The sequence below is a fragment of the Camelus bactrianus genome, chromosome 3 (assembly GCF_048773025.1).
Source record: "Camelus bactrianus isolate YW-2024 breed Bactrian camel chromosome 3, ASM4877302v1, whole genome shotgun sequence".
Lineage (NCBI taxonomy): Eukaryota > Metazoa > Chordata > Mammalia > Artiodactyla > Camelidae > Camelus > Camelus bactrianus.
Window position 1 is genome coordinate 69,365,311 of NC_133541.1, and position 27,286 is coordinate 69,392,596.

The 27,286-nt window shown below is 35.7% G+C and overlaps 1 long non-coding RNA gene and 1 other non-coding gene across 5 annotated transcripts in view; one reads left to right on the forward strand and one right to left on the reverse strand.

Annotated features, from left to right (window-relative positions):
- The window catches only part of LOC123617229 (uncharacterized), a 64,809-nt gene that overhangs the window by 27,969 nt on the left and 9,554 nt on the right, over positions 1-27,286 (reverse strand). For 2 of the 4 annotated variants that reach the window (XR_012505552.1, XR_012505551.1), the window contains exons 2-4: positions 17,884-18,103; positions 11,687-11,964; positions 5,783-5,935 (exon numbers count right to left, since the gene is read on the reverse strand). This is a non-coding gene — a long non-coding RNA (uncharacterized LOC123617229). Of the gene's footprint in view, positions 1-4,887; positions 5,936-5,962; positions 11,965-17,883; positions 18,120-27,286 lie in introns of those variants that run through there. The other 2 variants (XR_006725364.2, XR_012505553.1) reach the window with 2 other exon arrangements.
- On the forward strand, positions 5,775-5,938 carry LOC123617231 (U1 spliceosomal RNA). Its single transcript, XR_006725366.2, has one exon. It is a non-coding gene; the product is annotated as a U1 spliceosomal RNA (small nuclear RNA).

The following is a 27,286-nucleotide window of genomic DNA, read 5'->3' on the forward strand; positions in this document are numbered from 1 at the left end:
CCCTTTCCTTCTGCATACTGGTAACCACTAGTTTGTTCTCTGTATCTGTAAGTCTGTTTCTGTTTTATTATATACATTTGTTTCTTTTGTTTTTTAAATTCCACATGTAAGTGATAAAATAGAGTATTCGTCTCTCTCTGGTTGACTTATTTCACTAAGCATAATACCCTCTAGGTCCATCCACATTGTTGTAAATGGCACAGTTTCATTCTTTCTTATGACTTAGTAATATTCCAATGTCTGTATATGTACCATGACTTCTTTATCCAGTCATCTGTTGATGGACAGTTAGTTGCTTCCATATCTGGGCTATTGTAAATAATGCTGCTATGAACATTGGGGTGCATATATCTTTTCAAATTAGTGTTTTCATTTTCTTTGGATATATACACAGATGTGGAATTGCTGGATCATATAGTATTTCTATTTGTAGTTTTATGAGGATACTTCATACTGTTTTCCATAGTGGCTGCACCAACTTATATTCTCACCAATAGTAGATAAGGGTTCTCTTATCTCCACATCTTAGCAACATTTCTTATTTGTAGACTTTTTGATGATAACATCTCATCTGTCAGAATGTTTATCTAATTGTTGTTTTGATTTGCATTTTCCTGATAATTAGCAATGTTAAGCTTTTTTTCATGTGCCTTTTGGCCATCTGTATGTTTTCTTTGGACAAATGTCTATTCAGGTCTTCTCATTTTTTAATTGAGTTGTTGGTTTTTTTGATACTGAGTTGTATAGGCTGTTTTATATATTTTGAGCCAATTTAATGTAATAAGCATGCATGATAATATGTATTTTATTGTACTTCTTACTCCTCTACCCATTATATTTTTACTTTTTACCAATTTGATAGAAGAAGTATTTTAAATTGTAGTTTTAGTTGCATCCATTTGACATAAAGTTGAACATTTTCTACATGGCTATGCTACATATTTTACTTACATTTTTACATTCTCTATATTCTCTCTCTACTTCTGTTGTGCTGCTTTTCTTAGACATAATACATAAATAGCTTATGAGCATTCTTTATGTGCTACAGATAATAAGTAATGATTTCCTGTCAGAGACTGAAAATATTTTTCCTATCTTGCTTTTTCAAAATTTGCTTTTCAAAATTTTGCTTTTGAGCTTTTGATGACAAGAAATTTTAAAATATGAAAGAAAATACTACAGTATTTTCCTTCATGGTTTTAAATAGAGTGTTACATATAGATTTATGCAACTGAGTAATAGAAAAATAATCTATATTTTTTCCAGTATTTTGGGGGTATTTTTTGCTATGTTTAACTTTTAATTCCATATTGAATTTATTTTCTAGTACCCTGTGAGAAAATGGTCTAGTGTTTTCTGTTTTTCTTCAAAGAGTCATACAATTTCTCAGCACTGATTATGGACTAATTCTTCCTTTTAACCCTATATTTACCTACGAATGTGGCTTATAGGAAAGTTAGACTCAAACTCAGTGTTTTAAATTATGTATTTTCTAGGATTATTGTAACCTTTTAATAAATAATTTATTTTAATCTCATCCTGGAACATTTTTAAATGAAAGCATACACACATGGAGACAATTGAATTATACAGTGAATGTTTAGGAATGCACATGAGAGTAACCCAACACTCAAGTCAATGTAGACTATTCCTAGTGCTCTAGAAGAACTCCTTGCCTCATCTAGTCAATACTTCCTTCTCACAGGAAATAATTCTTCTTACCACAATCACCAGAGTTCAGCTTTCCATGTTTTAGAACTTTTTGGAACTACGCAGCGTACTATGTTGTGTCAGGGTTCTGCAGCCCAGTTTTACATCTATGAGATCCAAGGTTGTCTTTTTTCCATTGTTATTCCACTGTATGAATGTACCACAGTCTACGTAATTCATTTTATTCTTTATAGACTTTTAGGTTGCTTTGGGTTTTAAGGTCTTATAAATAACTCTGATACAAACTTACACATGCATGGCTTTTAGTCAATATGTGCCCTTAATTCCTTTGAGTGCATACCTATACCTAGCAGTAGCATTGCCAGTAACAGGGTACATATATGTTTAACTTCAGTAGAAGCTGCCGGATAGTTTCCCATAGCATTTGAACCAGTTTACACCCATACCAGCAGTATATGAGAATAACTGCTGTCTCTTCCCTTTGTGTGTATTTCTTTTAAGGTAAAAAGACAGTTTCTTTATAGCTTTCAGTTGGAGTCACCTATTCACTTTTTCTTTTTAATAGAATTTCAGGGAAGTTAAGGTTGGGCTTCTTAGGAGAAACTAAGGAAAATGGCTAAAACTCTTAACTTTGAAGTTACACGACACTCAGTTTCTAATTTGAGCTCTTTCACCTGCTTTGCATGTGACGTCGTATGAAATACTTAAATTACTGGTGTTAGTTTCCTCCACAGTTAGTGAGTATGCTAGAAAATATTCATTGAATAATATTTTTAAGTTCTAATGAAAAGTCAGATACCATAGTAGATTCATAGTACATCTTACTATTAGTGTTGTCCTTCCTTTTTAACCCTACAATTGAAATATTTAAGTATAATGTGGTCTCTAAAACCAATGGAATTTAAAATGAGTTTTCCTTGGTTCTAAGTTATTCAAACTGTTTACATAAGCATTTAAGTGCTATTTAGTTAGAGGAGACTCATGAAGAATTTATTACATTTAAAATAGTAGCCCAAGAGATCTTGAAAACACTGTTTGTAAACATTATCAATTTTGAGTATTTTATCTAAAAAGAAATGTGACTAAATGTTTAAATTTTGTCTAATTATTATGTTAAATCGAATAGAAAGTGTCAATAGAACTTCAGCACACAAAGGGGCTGTGAGTGGAGATGGATCTCAAGGGCAGAAGCAGAATACAAAACCAAGGCAGATGAAGCCAACCACAATATTGAATCAGGATTAGGTAAGGATGTTGTGCAAATCAAGGAAGGACATAGATTTCAGAGATCCCTCCAAAGCAAACTGCAGTAGTCAAGAACCAAAAAGCGTATTGAAGTCAGTTACCATGCCGTGAATTCAAAATCCAAGCAAGAAGTTAAGAGTCAAGGAGGATACTAAAGCTACTCGCAGGTGACAGAAAGGATAAGACAGAAATTTCTTGATTCCTGCAGGAACAAGATCCAAAAACTCTTGCCCAGGATCAGAGATTAAAAGAAAATAATAATAACAAGAGAGAGAGTTTATGGTGGGATATGTGCCTGACAATCAACGTAGACACACTTCACAAGAAAAATCGTACATGAGTCTTTCTTTCCTCTTCCCCTGCTCATTTTTGATGTACAGCTAAATCAAACCAAACTTTTCCTTGAAAATGTCCTCTTATGTAATACTGGTGAGTTTGATAGATATCATCAATGCATTTTATCCAACTAGTCAAAGTCCCCTTTATTTTGGCAAACATTTCTGGTTGGAGTAAGAGGAGTCGTATTTGACTCAGTTTCCTTAGGTACTAGGCACAAAATGAGAAGACAGTTTTTTAAATCAGTGATTCTGGAGTATGTCTCCCTTACTTTCATCAGTGTCTGATCTACCTCTGCATGGGTCTCTTTGAATTAGGGGGGAAAAAATGAACCCTTCCCCACAAATTACTAGAAGTTAATTTTAGAACTTTTAGAACTCACTTCTCCAGTTACACCTCCACTCCTACACCCTCCAATTCTTGTATTGTTTTCCTTCTTGTTAAGAGACAGACTTAATAAGTGAATAATGAAAGTAGTTCCCTCTAAAGAATAGTTAGTTTATATCAATATGCTTATTCACTTTGTTGCTAGACAACCAGCCAAGCTCTATGCTTCTGGTAAGCACGTCACAAATTTACTGTCACCGTTGGGTCTGAAATGTAACAAAATTGATTCCTTTATTTTTAACACCAAGGTTATCCATGTGAAGGCATACATAAAGATTAAATGACAGCAGGGGTAAGGCCGTTGTCTTTTGTATCTTGGTCTATTGCTCTGCTGGCTTTTTTTTTTTTTTTTTTTTGAGAAAATCTTATTACTTTGCAACATTAATTGATTCTTTTGAAGTTGATGCCTTATAAATAAGGGTCCTGGATGAATTTTATTTCTAATGTTACTGCAGTTTGAGCAGCAATATGCAGCCACTTTGTTCTTTGGAAAAAGAATAACATGGCAAAGTGAAATTATGGGCAGGGTGTATTGGGAAGAGCTGGAAACCAGGAAACCAGAAATCAATCCTACTGGTTAGAGAACCTTGGGTAAATCATTTAACCTCCCTGGGTTTCAGATTTGTTACTTATCAGAGAAGAAATTTGTGTTAGATGACCTCTGGACTCTTCAAAGTGGAAATTAAGTTCTTTTATTATTACTCGTTTACAAGTCTCTTCAATCAATACTTTCCTTAAGAATGGAAACAAAAAAATAATGGCATTTAGTTTTAAGTGATTGTTTTGTTTTCCCTACTTACTCCTTTATTGTGGCATAAATAAGCACTTTAATTCTCAACAGGTGAATAGCAGGGGAAACAGAGAAGTATGAAAGTGAATAATTCTTAAATTGGAAAATATGAACTTATTATAAGAAAATTGTTCTGTTTCTGGCCTCAGCTGATTTCATTCTAAAATAAACAGTGCAAAATTCATGTATAATACCTCTCTGTGTTTATAGCTGGAAGAGCATCTCTAAGATTTTGAAAAAATATTCACACAGAGAAATACATTTATTTTGTCTTCCTGCATTGTCTCCCTCTTCCAAATGGATCACATGCGTGACATCTGAAGGGTATTCATTCAAGCTACATTTTGGTGGTGTATGCTGGTTTTTGTTTATACCTTTTGACATTGTTTTGGGAGAAGAATAGATTATTTTTGTACTTATTTGCAAATCACTTACTGTAGTGGAAAAGGATAAAAATATAGCAGAAAGATGTATTTACAGTTATTTACCGTATTGAGATTTATTGTATCCTACTTTCAAAGTAATTAAAACTTCCTATGTATGACTTAAAAAGACCCACCACCAGTAATGTAGATAAATAATAAATGTGACAGAAATAAAAGAGGAATAAAGAAATCACAAATACATGCATTTTATCCCAGTGTAACATAGCAGTAATTTTGGAAGAGTAACTGTACCAGATGAACTTTGGGTGAGAGGAGTTGTCCACACAGGTCTGGGTGTTCTGGTCTCTGTCCCTTCCCAGGGCCATCTCACTGGCCTCTCCACCTGCCCCTTCCATTTGTGCAGCCCAGAGACATTCTAAGTCTCTTGAATATACATGATCCTTCCTACTTCAAACTTTCTCCCCACGCTTTATACTCTTCTTGTAATCATCTTCTGTTCACTGTTGGCACTAACAATTCCTTCTATGCTGTTAAAAGTTTTACAAGGAAATGTTTGTGCCCTCTTCTCTCCTATCCTCTCCTAAGTCTAAAGAAATTTCCCTCTACACAATCTCATATTCTCCTGGATCCATTTCTTTCAATTATGAAATGTGAGTAGTTAAGTAATCAATCATTTAGTATCTACTTTATCTGCTTGGCTGTAAGCTCTGAAAGGGCAGAGGCTTCCTCTTAGTTCTCTCTCAATTTCCAGTACCTAATACAGCAGCAGCATCTTATATCTAATAGATATTCAATAAATATTTACTGAATGAATGAAATCTTAACTCCCTACCATATTGAAAAAGTAATCATGAGCCCATGTATTTGAATTTATGAGGTGATTCTCATTTCAAGGGAAAAACAAAGCAGAACTGTATCTTAAAGTTCCAATATATAAGATCAATTTAAATTCAAGTCCCATACTTACCTGGCAGGGGAGATACCATGATCACAAAGGTGGTTTTCCCAGGGCAAGGCTTATCCATTGCACTCCGCATGTGCTGACTCCTGCAGTTTTCCCAAATGTGGGAAATTCGGCTGCACAATTCGTGGTAGTGGGGGACTGCGTCCATGCTTTCCCCTTAAAAAAAAAAAAAAAAAGAGTAAGTAAATAAATAAATTCATGTCCCTTACAGGGCCTTAACAATTCATTTCTAATTTAAAGGTGTATTTAAGTATTCTCTTTAAAAAATATTAAATTAGAAATTGTACAGTTCTTTGAATTCAACTTTTCACTTTCTGAATATCAGGCTAATATTTGTCATACAAAATTTATTCAAATTATCTACTTAAAATTTTCCTTGAGTTAAAGTATTTGTATTTAATTTTAATTATTAAAATTGGTGACACTTTTAGCTGAGTAAAGATGATCATGTCTCCAATTTTACATATTCTAATTTTATCATACCTTTATTTGTTATAATTTATCAACTCTGACATATGCCTTGAGCTCTAAATTAAAATATCACTAGGAAAGATTTTTTTAAAAGGCTTTTTAACCTCAAACAAGATGAATTAACACTTACTCTGAGCCCTATCTTATTTTCTAACTATTTATAAAGGACTTTTCAAATTCATTAGTTACAATGCTATAGACAGAAGAGTTAAAATGAAAAGTACAAAAGAGAACATAATTGGCACTAGAATTAAACGTAGTTCTATAATATCCACACCCATGAGACTGGATACAGAAGGAGTGTAGAGTATCTCAGATAAAGATAAGTATTTCATGGCAGGGAAAATACAGCTCAGTGGTAGAGTGTGTGCCTAGCATGCATGTCTGGATTCAATCCCCCGTACTTCCATTAGATAAACAAACAAACAAACAAACAAACCTAATTACCTCCCGCAATTAAAAACATTTTTTAAAAAAGATAAGTATTTCACTACCTGCTCAGGTATCTCCTTAGATTTGGGGGCATTCAATATTAGAGAGTTTACCTTGATAGAAAATACTTCATGTTATAACTTCCACACATAACTGTCTTTCATTTTGAATACACACAAAACATAACATGTTTAGTCTTTATTGAAAAGTTGGAAAACATATCTTCACTGTTTGACCAGGATCACCATTGGTAGCTCAGGAATCTCCTCTGAAGTTGATCTCAGTGCTCTAAAGGGAGTTAATTTAGACAAAGAAGCTTGATCTCATGGGTAAAGCTTAGATTTTCTCTTCCTGTTCTCTTCACTGTCTTTGTCTTCAGTTTGCTCTTGTCTTGGTTTGCCATGTAGGCTGCCATGTATAAAGATTATTCTCTTTGATAGAGAAAATTGAAGCAAAATGGAAAGACAAGTGATACCTCAGTGTTGTTTATTACTGTGGTGGTAGTGACGTAGTGGCTGTGCTCTGGGAGGAAGGAATATGTGAAAAAGTCCAGGCTGGCAGGCAGCATCCTTCTCAGGAAATAGTAGGTCTGTGTTACCCTCCCTCTCCTGTGTTAAATGTCCCTTTCTGTTGCCCTTATTATTAACCACCAGTCTAAGTTTACTAAAAATCATCCTTGATACTAGTGATGTACTTAAAAAAATCAGGCCACCTTTAAAATTTCTTCTCGATTATGCATCTTATTGAAAACTGACAGGAACAATTTGAACAAGCACAGCTATCAGATTCTCTTTGTGGGAAAAATAACTGAATTCCAATAATTGGAGGTAGAAGAGGCTATTGTTGTCATGCTTACAACCCAGATGAAACTGACACACATTCTGCTGTTCACTAGCACGTAGACACAGTGATGTGACCTTTGTGAGCTGGGTGACTTCTGATGCTCTTTGCTTTCAGTGCTCATATAACATCTGGCTTGTAGACTCCAGATTAATGGAACATCGTTTTAGCAGCAAGATTTGACTGTACAAACTCAGATAACAAATAATCTTCTGGATCAGCATAAAGACACAGGTACAGTTAAAAATCAAGGATAAAGTAAATGAATGGTGGGAACTATGTTTCTTACCATTGGAGTGGGAGGTTCTGGTTAATGAGGCAAAAGGATAGAATGACCCGTGTGGTACTGGATTAGCCTTGAAGACATCAACATGAACTAGTGTTTAACTTCATACCGATACTGACACATAAATAACTCTAGACATGTCTGTTTACACAGGTTAGGATGTACATAGGTTATTATTAGCCCTGTGTGCTGAGGGGGACCTGGAACCAATGATATTCCTGGAGCAGGGAGCACTCAGTGATCACGTCTTAGTTTCTGGTGACATTCTCTAATAAAAGAACCAATGCTTCTCAGAGAAATGACTGGTTTTAGGACTGAGGAAGAAAATATATAAATCAGCCTGGAGCAGCTTTTAGAGCTAGAAAGTATCCCAAAACCAAACAGTGGGGTATGTCACAGAGATGCAGGAGCCAACTCAAAGAACTTCCAATGGTCAAAGTTGGAACAGTTTGGGAAACAAAATGAATAACATAAAAATGGATTATAATTCAAAATTATATACTAAATACTCATGAGTCCTTAGTGACATAACTAACTAATTGTATAAAACCCAAAAGTGATGAGTAAGACACAAATTTCCCCTATAGAATAATTCCAAATAATTTATTTAGATAGACTCCCCTTCCAAAGGTGGTGGAGCATAACCCTCAACTCTTTAAGTGTGGATACACTTAGTGACTTGTTTCTAAAGTGTACACTATAAAAAGGGGAAAGTAACTTTATAGTGGAGAAATCTAGAAAATACTTTAGGCAGGTAACCAAGGTTAACGTCATTAGTGATAAATTGTGTTGATAGCATGTGTCTTTTACACGATGTGTTGAGAATGGCACTTTATCTCTGTGGTCTTCCACCCTAAAAGCCATTACCTCAACCTAACCATGAGAAAAATACCAGACAAAACACAATTGAGGGATCTAAAAGAATACTTGGCAATACTCTTCAAAGTTGTCAAGATCATCAAAAACAAACAAACAAAAAAAGTGAGAAACTGTCATAGCACAGAAGTGCTTAAGGAGACATATAATAATAAAACTGACTGTAATATGTAGTACCTTGGATGGGATCCTGGAACAGAAAAAGGTTGGCAGGCAAAAACAAATGAAGTCTGAATAAAGTGTATGTGTCTATTTATATCTGTATCTACGTCTGTATGTCCGTTAAACTTTTTAATGTCAGTATAAATATGTATGTATTTTACATTTACCAGATTTTAAAATATATCATCTATTCAAGAAAAGTCCTAACCATTTTTCCTAGTTAATCAACAAATCTTGAAAAACTAGTTTTAACCATGAAACTTCATATCTAATATACATCATGACAATTAATAAAAATTGTCATGATAATTAATAAAAAAATTAATCAAAGCACTTGTGTGTTAAAGTTATCTGTGGAGTAGTACACACCTTTGGAATAGGTATTTCCAATTATGTTTACTAACTGGTCCATGTTCAAAAAACAAAAAATTGGGTATGTCAAAGCCATGCAGCAGCCAGCTGAAAGAACTTCCAGACAGACAGACAGACACAGGTACACATACACAACTCATATCCATTGTTCATGCTGAAGAATTTTACAGTAAATTATAGACATCAGAATATTCTTTCTTCTCTCATCTTTTGAACCTCTCTTTTATATATGACTTTTCCATAGAGTTGACTGTGCAGCCTCATCTATTTCTTTAGACACATTTCTCTTGTTCTATTAAGTGCAATTACTCATGGTTCCCAGTAAGGACCTTGTTTTGGAGACTTTCCTAGCTTTGTTTTTCTGTTCTTCCAAATGCTCACTTTGCCCATATTAGCCACTTTGCTGACATTTACTATAAGAAAATAAGTTGTCTTTTACTCAAGTTTCCTGTAATGAGTTCTTCCCCCACTGAAACTTGATTTACATTCATGTTATATCCAGAGAAGCAGCTTTCTTTTTCTTAATTTTAAAAAATTGAGATATAATTGACATAGAACATCGTGTAAGCTTGAGGTTTACCGAGTGTTGATTTCCTACATTTATATATTGCAGTATGAGTACCAGTGTAGTGATAGCTAACACCTCTATCACGTTACATAATTATCTTTTGTTGTGTGGTGAGAACATGTAAGATCTTCTTTGTTATTTTCTCTATTTTCTGTCAGGTATAATTTTCAGCCTGACAACTTTTTCAGATGTTTGATTTTTATCCAAGTGAGATATTCTTCCTTGTTTTCTTTCATCAGCACTTTTGAGAGATTTATATATATACTAAGCATAAATAAGGTACATTCCTTGCCACATTCCTTTCCACCAAGCTTAATGTGTTAGAGGAGACAGACAGTAAACATGTAGTAATTATACTGTGTGACAAACTTTAGGACAAAGATGTGCATGGATGTTGATGAAAACTCATTGAAGGAGTTTTAAACCAGCCTTCCTGGGGTGATCTGTTAGAAGGCTTCTTAGAGGTGTCACTTGAAATGAGTCCTAAAGAATAAAGAGGCATGGATGGGGATGTAGGAAAAAGAGAAGGCAGCGTGAGCTGAACTTCAGTGGGGAAAGAAAAAATCATGTTCTCGGGGTGCAGTTAGTTCAGGAAATGAAGGTCGGTTGTAACTGAGGCGTAGCAAGAGCTGACACGGCACAGGTGAGCAGAAGGCATATTGTAACAGGTTTTCTGTGTTGCACCAAAGAGTTTCCATTGTCAGGGACTTGACACAATCAGATTTGTGTATTATAAAGATCATATTAGGAATATTAAACAGACAAGATTGAAAAGGGCGTAATCAGAATCCGACAGAGCACAGCTGCTACAGCTAAGGTTTAGTTGAAAAATGATAAGGTAATGAATTACAACAATGGAAATTCAAGTGGAGAGAAGATAGATAAATCTCCAGTGCCAATCATAGTATCCATCAAAGTCAGCACTTAAGTTTTTTTTCTTTTTTTTTAAATAAATGAATCAGTGAATAAAATGAAGAAATTTAGACTAGAGATTTGGGTGTGCCCAGCTTGGACAGTAGAATGGCTGTCTCTAACAGTGAGAGCTGCAGTGAAGAAAACTGACTCAAGCACAGGTAGAGCTAGTAAAGCCAGATGGCAGGGGACTAGGAGCAGGTTTCAAGTAAATAAGAACTTCTCCTTCTCCTCCTCCTCCTTCTTCTTTTTGTGCTAATATTGCCAGAAATAATTTTTAAGACATAAATCTTATATTTCTGATATCTGATGGGTCAATTTATAGTATGCTGCCACAAAAATATAAATTTGATGTTCTCTGTTGTCTCCACTAAAATGCTTACATCGTCTGATGTCTGGATTTCCATATAAAGGTTGTATCACAGCTTAGCATATGGTACTTCTCTGCTTTCTGCCTGGCTCCCCTCTACCTCTTTTTCACTCTCCCTTAAACCCATGTGTTCTACTGGTCTGTTACCAGTAGAAGTTGCAGGACTTTAATCTTTGCCCACAACCTATAACCTGTGGACTATGGTGGAAGAACCAAGTCACATGTTCAAGTCTGTTCTAATTTGCCAAGTCAGTTTAAGCATTTTGCAATATCAAAGATAAGAGCCACAGAGCCTGAGAACATACATGCCCACTAAGTACTACTCTGCTCCCGTGTTCCCAAGCATTCCCCAGAGAAAGGCACATTCACACAGGGAAAACCTAAAAGAATTCTAGTCCTACTTTGGCTGGTGGGAGGATCCAGGGTGGGTTTGTCATCAACTCATTTATTATGCCTCTATGAATGCAGCAGAGAATTCCTTTAGAATAGGGATTCAGAAGGAACGTTATGGAGAGAAATTCTTAGATTTATCTTGGTCTTCATGTACTTCACATTTCTACAAAATGCTTTCAGGCTGTCTGGCTTTATATCTGTCCTACTGTTATATTTGTGCCTTACTGATTCGGTTTCCTCCAAGGTTTTGTTTTCTGGCTTAGAGCTGGTCTTCTCCATCCTCTTTAGTTATGATCTGAACAGCCAGTCCCTCTTCTGATATCTTGGCTTGATCTTATTCCTCTGTGGATTAGCTCTTAAGTCTTTGGCTGGCTTGCATTTCTGCCGTTACTGCCTGGGGGACGATGTAGGACAAGAGCATCATGGGAGTGATGAAGGGAAGAGGTCTTTAACTTACAAGGATGATCTTTTCAAAAGTATTCCATTCAGATGCCAATCACTGTCTGAGGGAAAATAAAAGCTGATGAGATAAAAAAACAAAAAACACCTGTTTTTATACTCAGAAGATCAATCATCTTTGACTTGAGTGACCCCAAATTGAATAATCTATTTGGAATTGATAGCAGCTGATCCATAGATTAATTTGAAAAAAATTTCAAGCATATATTTATTGTCTCAACATAATCTTACCTGTATAGCTTGCATTGTTAAAATCTTCATTTATAGATAAGGAAATGAGTCATAAGATAATACACAACTTGATTAAGGTTACTCAGTATTTATATGGGTCAATCTCCCTGCTGCCCTCAAGTTAGGAATCTCTTGATGTGAGTTCAAATTTCAAATTCACAGACCATATTTCATCATGATACTTCAGATTGCATATATGATCAGACATAATGTTTACTGTCAAACTATTTTAAGATTTAATAAATAATTTTCTTGATTTCAGACTGATGTATATTTTGTACAAGTGAGTTATCCTTAGAAAGTAACATTAAATTTAGTTTAAAATCCTAAAATTGTGAATGAATTGTGAAATTACGGTGAGTGTTTCAAAGCAACAAAGGCATAACTACTAAAAATAGGGTGGGATTTGATTACCTAGATCAGTTTTGGGATTGTCATCTGCTATTTCTTCATTTAAAATTAGGAATAATAAAAGTATCTTTTTTATTGGGTTGTTGTAAATATCACATGAGTTGCAAATACCAAGCCACTAACTTAGAAAATGACATCTAGATGTATTTGTTAAATAACTAGAAAATGCTCTGCCAGCAAAATGTTATAACTTAATGATTAGAGATGGTCTGTAAGGAACAGTGGTAATTTCCTTCAACTTGAAATAATGCTTATGTTTCTAAGACTGGTAGGCAAGAAAACAAGGCATTCTGATGAAATTAGAACTTCAGTGTTACTTTCTTTTGCAATATATCAATTTTCTGCCTTAGATTAATACAAGTATTTGCAATATTTTTCATTATCTGTTTAAAAATGTATGTTGTTGAATTGCTCAAAAGACAAACAAAAATGTTAATGATATGGTCAGCAAAATCAACAAGACTCATCCGTATTGCATATTGATAAAGTTAGATTTATAGCAATTATCACCAGTGTTCAGTTTCCTATGTAGTGTCTTATCAACAAATAGTAAGACTCCTGAAGGTCAAAAAGTGAAATAAAAATATTTTGTGCATCTGCCAGTTCATTCTTTTTTGAATGGCAAAGTGATTGGCAATTGCTTCATTGAAAATTTAATTTCCCTTTCATATCCTTCATCCTCTGTGCTTATATAAATGACTGTATTTGAAACTGTGCTTCCCCACAGATAAAAGCTCTTTGGGTTCAGTCATTGGTTGAACTTTTAAAATAAATATTGATAAAAGAATCTCTGTGCTACATTTTCCCCATTTACTTATTTCTGTTACAGCCAAATTCTTTATGCTATTTTAAACTTAACCTTCTCTTGCAAATCCTTTAACATTGCTGCTCTTTGAGATTTTTTTTCCCAACTTCATTGCTGATTTTCCTTTCCTTATCATGGCCAAAGAACTGTATAGAAAATAAGTAGGAAATAAGGTGGCTTTATTTTGTAATAGTGAAGCAATTTTTATAATCTTTAAATATCTATTAATTGAGTTTTCTTGGCCCAAATGTATTCTGTGTGCTGCACAGTAATTGAGACAGACACATTTCTGCTTTTCAGGAATTACTCTGTCAGAAAAAAATAAAACATGCTCGAATACATATATATCACATTTCTGTTTTGTGTTAAAATGGCAGAGAAAAATGACATTTTCATAATTTATTATTTTTTGGTTGAATTAGCAATAATATGCACATATTCCATTTAAAATATTCTCCCTATTGTTAAAATGTGAAAAGATTTTGTCCAAAGCCTTTTGTTTTTTCATTATGATTACCCCAAATTCACTCAGATGATCTTTTTTTTTTTTCTTTTCATTTGAATGTTACCATAAAATGTGGTTTATCAAAACAGAAAAGGGTTGGTCTATACATGCTTCCATAATTGGTGCCCTTATCCAGTTTGTCCCCTCTCTCAGACACAGAGCTTCATGGCCATTTTAACTTCAGTTGATAAATCTAGTTGTGGTCAAATCAGACAAAGGCAGTGAGTGGTTGAACCCCCTCAAAAAAATGACCGTGGAAAACAGTATGGAGATTACTCAAAAACTAAAAATAGACTTAGCATATGATCCAGCAATCCCACTCCTATGCGTATGTCCAGAGGGAACTCTAATTCAAAAAGATACATGCACCCCGGTGTTCATAGCAGCACTGTTTACAATAGCCAAGACATGGAAACAACCTAAATGTCCATGAACAGATGACTGGATAACAAAGTTACTGTATATTTATACAGTGAAATACTACTCAGCCATAAAAAATGATAAAATAATGTCATTTGCAGCAACATGGATGGACCTGGAGATTGTCACTCTAAGTGAAGTAAGCCAGAAAGAGAAAGAAAAATACCATATGATATCACCCATATGTGGAATCTTAAAAAAAAAAAAAAAAGACATGAATGAACTTATTTATGAAACAGAAGTCGACTCACAGGCATAGAAAACAAACTTATGGTTACCATGGGGGAAAAGGAGTGGGGAGGGATAAATTGGGAGTTTGAGATTTGCAGATACTAACTACTTACATATAAAATAGATAAACAATAAATTTCTTCTGTATAGCACAGGGAACTATATATTCAATATCTTGTAGTAACCTACATTTAAAAAGAATATGAAAAGGAACATATGTGTGTATGTATATATATATATATATATATATGACTGAAACATTGTGCTGTACATAAGAAGTTGACACAAGATTGTAAACTGACTATACTTCAATAAAAAAATAAAAAGACATCTGAACACATACTATAGAACCATCTGCTGTCTGTTTACTAAATAGAAAAATATTTATATAAACAGACACATAGAGATCAATCTATACTGTATATATGAATATTTGTATGGTACATTTCTGGCCTTTCTTTTGACTAGAGAACTCCATAAAAGAAGTGTCTGTCCTCATTCTGTAGGGATAGCATAAAGACTCTCTTTGACATCTGGTTCTACAACATTTCTTTTTCATATCTTCATTTAATCCTGACAGGGCTCATTTTGAAATAAGAAATTTCCTATAACAAGGTTCACATGCTAATTGCATAGAGTTTTGAAACTGCAATTTGCCCAACTTCGAGCTTCAAAGTATAGAGCGACATTTTGTAAAGTCTGTTCAAGAGAGCATCAGGATCCCTCAGTTTGGGAGTTACAAGATATTTTATCTTACTTTCGGATATCTGTAATTTATATTACCATGTTAAAGGTTATAAAATATTATACTCTAAAGAAACCAGCTTAATTTTGCTTGCGCCAGTGTTTTCCCATTTTTAGCCCATGAAATCTCTGTATTGGAAAACGCTGTAATCTCTTTTGCTCTGTTAATGGCTTTCTTATTAATACTCCCAAGATCTTGTAACACTACAGCCTAATGGGTTGAGGTTCTTCACTGCTGCCCACTTTACAAAACATGCCTGCAGTTAGCTGCCTAAGAATGAAATGTCACTCCTTTCTTTTTGGCAGTGGTGGAAGTTATAGTGATCACCTTGACTGTCAAATAGAATTAATTTCTAGCTAAGTAATACTTCAGTGACTCTGTGTAATCAGAAGAATTATTTTGGTTACTTGAGTCCATACTTTCAATTAATCTTACATTATGAAAATGACAACTAGGATTTTGCTACTTAGTTAATGTCATGCTAAGCTTTTCTATTTGAAATGACTGAATTGACTGAGTGGTTGACAAAATTATACATCTGTTTATATCCGTTACATATTTATGTCTGTAGACACACACACACCCACACACAAATTATAATCTGCCAAGGGTCAGACAAGATAGGCAAAGAAGACTTAACTTCCCGAGGTTGAGGTCTAACATGTATATAGTATCTCTGCTTGCCTCTGTGTTATCTTAGAGTCACAAAACTCCACACTGTTTCTTTAAGTAGAGAAGAAATGGATGCTCCCTTAGATACTGAAGAAAGGTTCTAGGATCAACATTTTAACATAGGGATTAGCTGAGGGAAACTCAGTCAGGGAAACCGATAGCAAAAAAAGGGGTCAGACCTCTCTTTTTGATGCCAGCAGCTTGGGTGAGACAGGTGTCCCTCAAGTGCTCTGCCCGCGTTCTTGTTCGGGACTAGGGCTTGTGGCGCAGGGGTGCAGAGCAGAGGGGAACTTCGACAGAGTTCGATTCCCACCACTCTTCCTTTGGAGAGAGCCAGTTTTGCTTCCTGCTACCTACTTCCTTCTGGTTCCCACCTATTTCCTGACTAGCTGTTTATTCAATTCTGTCACTTGCCTCCTATCTTTCAGGTGATACATTTGCTTCTTATATTAGAATTATCTATGTAGCTTGATTGCTATACCTCTTGTGAAAAACCTAGGGTAGAGGGAAAGAGGAAGAAAATTCACATGTACAGACGGGAACCTCTCTCCTCTCACTAGTTTAATAGCATGTCCCCAGCTACCAAGGGAGGAAAACATCTGAAGTACAGTTTTGGAAATGAACAAAAACATTTTCCTTCCATAGGCTCTTTGAAGGACTGAAAGCCACGTATGCATCTATAATATGCATGCTCTCTATACCAGTTCCCTTAGAATTCTCTGACATTGCTAAGAACAAGGACATTTTGAAGTTTCATGTTTATAATGCTTGTTAGTTTCATTTTCACAACTATCTCTAATCAAATGAAGTGAAACTATTAAGAAAAGTATTGCATTTACTGTATGCTATACTTTTTGAAAAGGGACATTTTAAGTTTTTATCATCTCTAGGCTTAGCAGTATTCTGTGTGACCACTGTGTGTGGACAGCTCCGTTAGGTTGCACCAAATTTTCTTGCCTTGACTATTTTGTATGGGGAAATAAGCCTAAGGTATGGTATATAAGAGGGAAATTGTGATTTTGGAACTCATTCTGTCTCCTTTCCCTTCTCATCACTGCCTCTGGCATCCCCTCTCTTTTGCTTTCTTTGTTACTGTTGAGAAAGTCTTGGTTCTAAGCTGTGGTACTTAAGAAACTTAGATTCCTCTTGGAATCCTCCATCTCCTTGGTCTCTCCCTGTAGGCAGTTGCACAGTTGATAGAGATGCGAGTTTCCACTGGAGCTTGACTGATCTTCTCTTGTTCTAACTGGACCTTCATGACTTTTAAACTCTGCTCCTGTGATAATCACATGGCTGTCCCACTTCATTTCATGCAGCATTTCCGCTCTGCTACTTCCAGTCGTTGAGAATGACCTCTCCAGTCTGGCGTGCATGGTCTTTCATAATGTGGCTCACTCTGTGTTTCCAGGCTGATGACCCTCAGTAGTTCCCTTATGATTTTCCTGCCCTACGTTTAGAGTAGCCCACCTGTTGAAACACCATTTTTATTCCCACCTGCTGTCACTTTTGCTCATGCTGCTACCTCTGCCGGAGTTCGGAGCAACTAACGTGTGTTAAGTTTCTTACCATGTTCCCGGTTTTCCCTAAGCTTTTTACATGTTTTATCTCACATAATCCTCCTAACACCCGTGTGAAGTAGACACTATAATCACACTCACTGTGCAGTTACAGTAACTGAGACAAAATATAAAAGTAACATGTCCAGGGCTACACAGCTAAAGAGTGAACAAGCCACAATCAGACCCCAGAGAGTCTCAACCAGCAACATCACCTAATTGACAAAATATATGTGAAGTAGATAAAGATATTTGAGAGGCCAAGTGCTTTAGTCCGTCATGGTTACCATTCAAGATGGGTAGTAAAGTGTCATCTCCATTTTAAGACAATAATCAAGAAAAGAATGAAGAAGGTTTCCCTCGTCTCTATATCAAAACACTACTCACCCTTTGAGTCCACATCAAATGAGATTCCTTCAAGGAAGACTTTTCTTGTCTTCTTTCTTTCTGGATGAAACCCACCTCCTTTTCAAACCGCTGTAATTTCTTTCTCATATGTCAATTCGAGTTTATAGGTGAGGATTCTTCTAGTGGCTCACATTCCTGTATTACGTTTCCACCAGGCCGTCAGCTTCTGAAGTTCATGTCTTCTTCATCCTTTTGTGTCCTGAAAACAATGGGTGCTCAAAAATATTTGTTGTCAGTTTCAGGCTTTTATGGACACAATTACAGTCATAGCTGAGCTTAAATTGCTTTTGATACCTCTGATGTCTAAAATTGAAGCAATGTTCTTTTGTATTTCAGACAATTGTACACTTGGGAAATACACTTTAATGTTTTTCACATTTTGGAAATAAATATTCTGCATGTTTTTCTTTGACTTTTATGATTGAAATATGGAGTTTCCCTATCAGTTTTCAAAAAGAGCTCCTGTTTTTAGGTATCCAGCTACAACTGGAATCTGTTGCTTCAGTTATGAGCTGCAGGAAGATGTTAAAACCAGTTTCCATATGATCATATAATCAGGGAGAGTGCATAATTATCTCTGTGCAGGGGGCTGAGAAAACCTATGTAAATTTAGAAGAGAGTGCAGAATGTGTATGGGAAAATTCTTCCAAAAGTGATCTGATTTGATGGTTTCACTGGTGCTTGTTTTTCAAGCTGTACTACAGAATGAAAAAGAGCAATGCAGGTGAATAGGTGTTAATCCACTAGGGGCTGGAGGCAGGAAAGCAGCCCCCGCAGCTATAACTCTGTTTGGACAATTAGCATGCCAAGGTGAGGAGCGGGTAGCTGGGTGAATGCCTCTTATTTTTTCCTCTATGTGTGATCATTTGGTACAGAAGGGGGTCACCGTAGAGTTTAGCTTTGAAGTTAATTTCCCCTCTTTTTCTGATAATGTGTGGTTTATCCAGCTGACCTGAACTTTTATGTGAAGATGCATAGAAGAGGCAAAAGAAAGTGTATTTTCTTTACAGTGTTGTAGTAAGAAAACAGTTAACAACAGTAAATGTTATATACATATTGTTTCTATTGTTTAACCCCCTCACAGTCCCAGATCTGCCAGAGGGTAAAAATGCCCTGGACCGTTTCATTCTTTGATGTTCTAGTATGTCAGAAAAAAGAAAGAAAAAGAAATTGCTAACACAGGCTTCAACAATAGTTTTATTAAAGTTGTATAATATTGGCTTTTGCAAAGCCCCTGTTTTATCCACCCTCATATTCTCCCTAGTATTTACTCCAGGTTTATAAACTTTGTAATGGCTAGAAAATTCAGTGTTTTAAAAAGTAAGGTTTTAAACAAAATACTTAATTTTCTTCTTATATTCCATAGGTTTGGGTTAAGTTATTAATAACATTAAAGTTTTATAGAAAGAAATGGAATTATGAGAAGTAAAGGGGAGGTAAATAGAATTCAAAGAGGACTCCACAACTGAAGTAAAAGCATCTTGGCATTTCTGAAAAGTGTTGAGAATGATGCTCAACAAATAGGATGTATTCTGGGAAATGCTCTATCCAGCCACATCTTAGAATGATTGGAGCCCCTTTAGTGATCAGGCAATCAAGACTTATAGTCCTTTGGAAATTCTCCTCCTTTGTCAAAACTGGAGGAGCAGAGGTTCAGCCATGAAGCACACAGCACTGCTGTGGGAAACTGTGCTAAGATTAGTGTGAGTTTGTTAGTATGAGACAGACCAGAAGTGGCTGAGGGGTTGAAGTTCCAGCAGTAAAAGAAGATGATGAAGTTTGGATTGAAATGTTACTGCAATTTCCCTTGTTTTGCCTGAATGTCTCCAAAACTATGATGGCCTTGGCCAACAGGAATTTAAGCTCATTTTGATGTATTAAATTCTTTGTTTGAACATCTTCCCCAAACATGTCATCATCCTAGTTGATTAAGTAATTCAAGATTAGAGTTAGAGTATTAGAAAGTGAGGTTGTCATTGTTGTAAGAAAAATGAAAACTACAAATAGAGTGACCAGCTATCCTGGTTTCCCTACAACTGTTGGGGTTTGTGCACTGCAAATCCCACGTCCCAAGAAACACTGTGATCATGGGGAAATCAAGATGGTTGCTCACCCTAGATAAAGGTTTGAGGAATAAAACCTCTAGTTTCAGAGGGTTTTTGTTTTTTTTTTTTTTCCCCCTCAAGAAGACCTTTCTCCTAAGCCTCCTCTAACACAGGTAGTGTTTTTCTCACTTTCAAGACATCATCCCAGGTCCATCTGTTTAGACAGGCTTTCCTCCGTTGATGGTGGAGATAAACTACTGTTATTTCTCCTTTGCTTTTGTGAGGCTCTTTTTTCCGTTTGCATAAAATGCTTTCTAAATATCTCATTAATCCTCACAACATCCCTGTTGGTAGGAGAGCACGCATTAAAACTTCAGGTAGTGAAGCTTCTTGTCACTCCAATAATGGCATTTTATTACTTAGCTTAATGTGATTTTATTGCAGGTTCCTAGAAGTTTGAAATGGAGTGGCTTTTGCAAATGGACATAGTAAATAAAGAAAAACATCTTGAATATAGATGCTTAAGAATAAATGTTAAAGATGGACCGTGGGCTTTGTGATTGAAGAGCACATGGTGCTTTCTCTTCCATTCTTGGTTTGCATTCAGCTTTTCGACCTTGTTTGTTTAGTTAGCTGGTGGTTTTCTCTGTCAATGTTTAAGACTTCTCAAGCTTTTCCTATGTTTTGATGTAGAAATAGGCAGTTTTAGAGCTGGAGGGGATGCTTGAGATTAGCTAGTGGTCCATTAACAATTGAGCAGGCTCATTTCTTTTTTTGATGAGGAGGGGTGGTGTGGTATCGTGGCAAAAATTCTGGACTGAGTTTCCACCTGTTTAGGCCCCTGTCAGGCTCTGGGACTGTTGGCAAGTCCCTCGCTCTCTGAGACTCAGTTTCTACATCTTGAAAATGAGAATGTTGAACTGAGAAATTGTTGTGGTTCTCTCCTGTTCTGAGATGTTGGAGAGCAGCTGCTGAGGGAGTCTGTAGTTAAACTGGGGTCCTAGACCAGCACCTACAGCCAAGTCTCTGCATCCCTTTTCTAATGAGCCTCACACAGGCTAAGCAGTCTCCCCTGATGAACTCTTAAGTTACTTGGTTCAGAATCCTACTTCACCTCCCCTGAAATACAGCTATGTTGAATATATGTTTCCTTGTGTTTTCCTGCCTCTAGCTTCTGATACTGAAAATACAATGAAACTTGCTCAGGAGGCTACCTGAATTCATAGACCACCTGCCTGAATGAATTTGCCAAGCACTGATTCTATTTCCTTGAGATCTGATGCATCTGGTGACCACCTGCTTTGTGGGTATGTGGGCAGCTCATTGAGTGCATTAGGTGGTGAAGTCAGGATTTTTTTTTTTTTTTTTTTTTTTTGGTAGGAACATAAACACCACAACCCCCCAAATTTGTAGGAAAAGAAGCTTTTAAAACTACAAATACTTCTTGCTTCACAAAAATTCACTTAGCATAACTTGTACCTTTAGAAATTCACAAATCAAATTTCTATTCATCCTAATAAATAGTAATTCTGATCTGTTTATCATAGTTTTTTTCTTTTATTTGTACTGATTTGATCTTTTCTTTCCAAGGAGCAAAAATGGCTGCACGTTCTGATTGTCTTATTTTCATATTATCTCTCAGAAACTGAAAACAGTCACTTCTGTTTTGTAAACAAGGGAGTGTTGGCTTTGTGAGGAAATGGTGGAGACGGGTTAAACAGAAATAGTTTCTGGATTCCCAAGCTGCTGTTTTATCCATTAAAGTGCTTCTCACTTCACTATTTCATCTTACCCTGGGGCAGGTTTTACAGCAAGCATTCTGTCTTGGGCAGTGGTACCTTTTTCATTCTGCTGTATAATTAAGATAGAATGGTCATGCCGAGTGATTTGCAGTGGCTCTAGAAATGGTAATTGAGGTTGCTACCTTCACACTGTCAGGCATTTATTTTTTTTTCTTCAAACATTAGATGAAACAAACTCTTTAATGACCTGAACAGCTATACTTGTGTCTTGGGAATTAAAGTTTGCATCCAAATGAATGTAAAAGTAGCCATTTTAAACAAGTTTCTGATCGAGCAAAAATTTCACTGAGTAAAGATTGTGCCACTGACCATCTGGCTAACACATCCCAAATAATAGCTTCCTGGGTCTTGTAAGAATGTCTTCACTTTGTTCACACCCTATTAAAATTTCTCTTTGAGTCACAAATTCCGAGATCTGTTGAGGATTTATTGCTGGATAGAACACGTAGTCTCACTATATTTCATCATATCTAAGACACTGAATTCTGGGAATGACCAAGAAAGTTAAAAAAAAAAAAAAAAAAGATTTCAAAGCATCCAAGATACAATGCAATGTGGTTGTTTTAAAAAGTTTATTATCTGTTGCCCTAGGCTTGTGCCAGAATTGTGTGGACTTATAAATAAAGCTATTATCTTTTAGTTTTGACAAGGCCCAATATGAAGTACCATTATAAGGGACTGTTATTTCAGCAAGGAAGTGGGAGAAACAATGTCAGACAGAATGATTGTTTTTCTAATACTATGAACTAGAAAGAGCTGTTTTCTACATAGATAATTCAAATAGCTTCCAAGGGATTTACTTTCTCTTGAATAACTCATTTTAGATCTGAAAATACTTTATAATATTTCAAAGGCATTTTAGATCTGAAAATACTTTACAATATTCCAAGGAAGAAGACATCATTATCGCAAGCAGGCATTAAACAATGCCTGAAACCCAGTGCAAAAAATTCTCATTCTTCTTTTCTTCTGGTTCAGAAAGCTGTGGTTAGGGAATACACAAACCCAGGAGCAAAGCACTGCTGTGTCATTTGGTGCTGACATTTGTAGGTGAGTAACAGCATCATTTAATATTTTCTTCAACCATCAACCAAATGCTTTCTGACATTATACTCTAATTCTGCAAGAGGCAGAATTAGGTGTCATAAATGACAGAGGAGGTGAGCTGCAAGACTCAGTTTAATGCCTCATTTTTCTCATTTTCCAGGGGTTGAGATAGATAGAAACAGTCTGAAAAATTCACTTCTATACATATGAATCTTCATAAATGCAAATTCTTTTGACTTGAACATTCAATTTGCTAGTAAGCTTGAAAGGTTTGAAACTGCACTTGAAAATGCCTTCTCTTTGGCAGTCAACAATAAATATTTTCCAAGCAGTCAGTGTCATTAGGATTAAGTCACGGTAAAAGCACAATTTAGTGCATGAAGATTATATGTAGATTTCTATTTGTAGCTGGAAATGCTGTCATCTGTTTAATGTGGCAAACAGGGAAGCTCCAACGCCATTTTTGCTCATCACCCCTAGCCACACACATCATGACAACCACTTTCTACTTTCCAGTCTCCGTTCCTGTACTGTCCTCTTAACATTATTTTCTCACTGTAAAATAGGCTTGATTATCTTCACCTTGCCTGCTAGTACCTCATTTTCACTTGATTTCTCATTTTCAGGACCAAGTACTTTTCATCTATCTAGCTATTATTGTCAACACTGGCTTCTTCATCTGTCACACTGACCCATCTTTCCCTACCCGAAGCCCTTCATCAATTTTCCATTGCATTGAGCACCAAGTCTGCAATACTCTCATTATTCCTAAAGCCTTTCCCCAGAAAGATCAAAATACTTTGCCTTTTTGTCTTCACCTCTCCCAGTCCAGTTTGCTTCACATTTGCCTTCTTGAGTGTGTCTTATTTAAATTGTCAACCTTTTTTATCCCTTTACAAAGCAGTTTATCTTGGCATACCCTCAGATTTTAGCACACAAAACATGATTTAGGTAATTTAAACAGCTTCTGAAATTCCATTGTTTTCAGTAAACCTTCTTAGATTATTAAAATTAGTAATAGCTTATTGAAATTAGTAATAGCTTATAATCATCCTGACCAATCAAGAAAACAAGATTTCCTTTTATCATGACATGATTTTGTCTGTAGTAATGGAGACTACTCACCCCAAATGATGTTACATAGAATATCTTATATTTAATGCAGTTTTTGGTGTAGGAATTTATTCCATTGTCTATATATCTTACAGTTTTCCATGTCTGTGCTGTCTCTTTGAAGTCAGAGACTGCTGAAAGAAACTTCTCTGAAAAATGTTAATAAAGCATCCTATATATCTGACTAAGTGCTTAATTCTGACTGCCTCTGTTAGTTATTTATTAGTTATTCTTGGAACAAAAAGTATGATAACCAGACATTCAAACTGTTAATTGAAAAGAGCTCAGAAATTGATGTGGGAATACTTTATTTGAAAAAAGAGATAAAGGTTAAGTTTAATTTTTTTGGAGGGAGAGGGAGGGAGCTAATCATTTATACATAAACAGTAAAACTCTGTTGTAGTTGATAGTTTTCATTTTGCTTCTCTAAACTGTGGTTCCACTTCAATATGCATGAGAGAAGTATAGGAGAACTTACTAAAATTACATAGTTATAGACCCTAGCAGTAGCAATTTTAATTTACTTATCCTATAATTGACCCTAGGAATTCACAATTTTAGATTAAAAACTGAGCTTCTATGATGGACTGGATGCTTCTCCCTGCCTCAGTTCATATGTTGACACCTTCACACCTTTTGTAATGGTATTTGGAGGTGAGGCCTTCTGGAGGTAATTAGGTTTAGATGAAGTCATGAGGGTGGGGCCTCTGTGGTGCGATTAGTGGCCTTAAAAGAAGAGGAAGAGAGACCAGAACTCTGCCTCCATATGTCTGCACCCAGCAAGGGTCATGTGAGGACACAGCAAGAAGTCAGTGCTCCTCATGCCAGGAAGAGGGCTCTCTTCATAAGTCAAAATCTTCAGGACCTTGATCTTGGGCTTTGTAACCTCCAGAACTGTGAGAAAATAAATAGTTGTTGTTTAAGCCACCTAGTCCGTGGTATCTTTGTTACGGTAACTCTGGTAGACTGAGACAGCTTCTTACCATACTTTCTGAAAGTTTGATTTTTAAAGTATATTAGCCCATGTCAGCAGGTTGATTTATCCCATTATAGGCCTGCAAAGAACACTCACTGAAACTAGAATTGTTATACCTATTTCTTAGTGCTTTACATGACTATTGTCATTTGGATAGTAAATTCATATTATATCATTTTACCTTTTCATTAGAATTTTTGTCAAAAATATGAGACTTTTAAATTTTCTGTTTTATACGTGGGATATATTATGGAAACCTCATTCTCCTGTAATACTGTGCTTTATTTTGACCTTTTTTAAAACTGAAGTGAAATTGGCTGTTAATCGTTTTGTATCATTTTATAGATTCAAAACAGTCTTTGCAAAAGAGTTATCAGGGCCACTTGTGATGTGAAACCAATAGGAACTTCAGAAATAACTAGTTCTTGGTATTGCACAGGAGTGACAAGCAATGTAGAAATTAAATGTTTCAGTAGGAAGATAATGCTAAAGGAGGGACATTTTTTTCAAGTTTTGAACATAGTTTATAGAGACCCTTTTTTCTCCTACTCATATGCCTCCTTCTTTCATACCCAACAAAGGAGCTGATAGTGTCAGTCACTTGTCTATAAGGCACTATTCCTTCCTTAGCAACAAAGCTGTACCGTTGACTCCCACAACTTTCTATTTCAACTTCTTTCACTTTTTCCATCTCCTGTGGCTGGAGAATCATAGCTTAAACAAGTGGTTATCAGGATTTAAGAGACTTTAAGCCATATTTTCTATTTATTTTTTTTTACAGTGTATGTGAGCATTCATGATTTTATTTTTAGAAAGAAAATTTAACTGAATTCTTATTAGTTCTAAAGAATTTTATTTCTTCATAAAAATTTTTAGTGAGGACAGGTATGACCATACAACAATTATTTATACTGTTACCTTTGTTTAAATACCATCATATCTGTTTTGGAAGTATGTAGCTCACTCAAAAAGGCATAGCCTTGATAAGTCACAGATCTAGAATGCAGAGCTGGTTAGCATAGAACTGGGTTTTAGGAATTCTGTCATCAATAGTCATGTAGCGACGCTGACCGTGTATCTCTTGTAAGAACTTAAATGTTCTACAAGTGTTCTACTCCTGGTTTAAGAAAGAAAACACATGAATTCAGAAAAAAAATGAATGAACAGAAATTTATATAGAGAATTTCATAAAATTAACATATGCTAATTCTATATAACACATTATAAATATTTCATTGGAATTCTGATAGAAATTTTTAATTCCTCCTTAATACATACTGGTGAAAGTTCACTGTGTACTAATCCTTGGGAATTCATGTTAGTCTGGTTTGATCTCAATATTTTCTCTACACTTGTCTAAATTCTTCTGATGTTGTTTTATAGATAGTTACTATACTGGATGAAAATATCATCAAGTTTGGAGGCAGGGCTCCCTGGCTCTGGCTGTGTGTGGACTCTCATACTTGCAAACTCTTTGACTTTGGGTTATTCACCCCCTTTAGACATGGCTTATTTGTAAAGGGGTGCAGTCTATACAAAGCAGTGTCATGTGTATAAGGTACTGATTGGAATGCTCAGTATATAGCTGACTCATAGAGAATGGTAGTTGCTCCTATGGTGACGTGTATGATGATGGTTTGTAACTTTGTATTTTTCATATGTTTGTTTCTCTAAGTCCTGACATCAGAAAAGTGCTTTGCCCTCTAATTTTGAGGGTTTTAAAAAAAATCTTCAATTGGTTTAAAGAGTTTTTCTTTTCTCTATTATTCTCTGCTAAATGCCTACCACCTATCATCCAAGGTGTTATTTCTTTGCCAGTGATACGTCTGTGATCAACCTTTTGGCTCAATAGCTGGGGGAGGGGAATTGTACTGCTCTGGTTTTAATGAAAGAACTGTCTTCCACTGGCTGAAGGTAAGATGCAAAGCATCTTATATATAAGCCAACATGGCTCCCATCCCATTTCCTACATAGCTTGATTTAACACCCTCATGGGGACAGACACTAGGTACCAGCACCACTGCCACTATTAATAGGAGACAGTAGTAGGCGCAGGAGAGGGAAGCTCAGCTTGCTCTGTAGGAGATGTTAAACCTCAACTTTATAGTAAATGATTAAAAATATTAGAGTTTCTAGGGGATTGGTCTGATTGATTTTGGTGGGCCTAGTTCAGGGACAGGACTTCAGACTGTGAGTAACTTACATTTAAAAGGGTAATACAGAGTTTTCCTTTACTAAGAGTGTAAAAGCACCAAAATGTTATTCAAATGAAATAAGCCAGTCTTCTTTTAGTTCGGATAATTGGTTTTTAAATAATATTCTTCAATTCAGAGTTTCATTCCTCACTGGAAATATTGAATGCTTGTTCCCCAAAGTCCAAGTGCCTGTTAAAACTCACA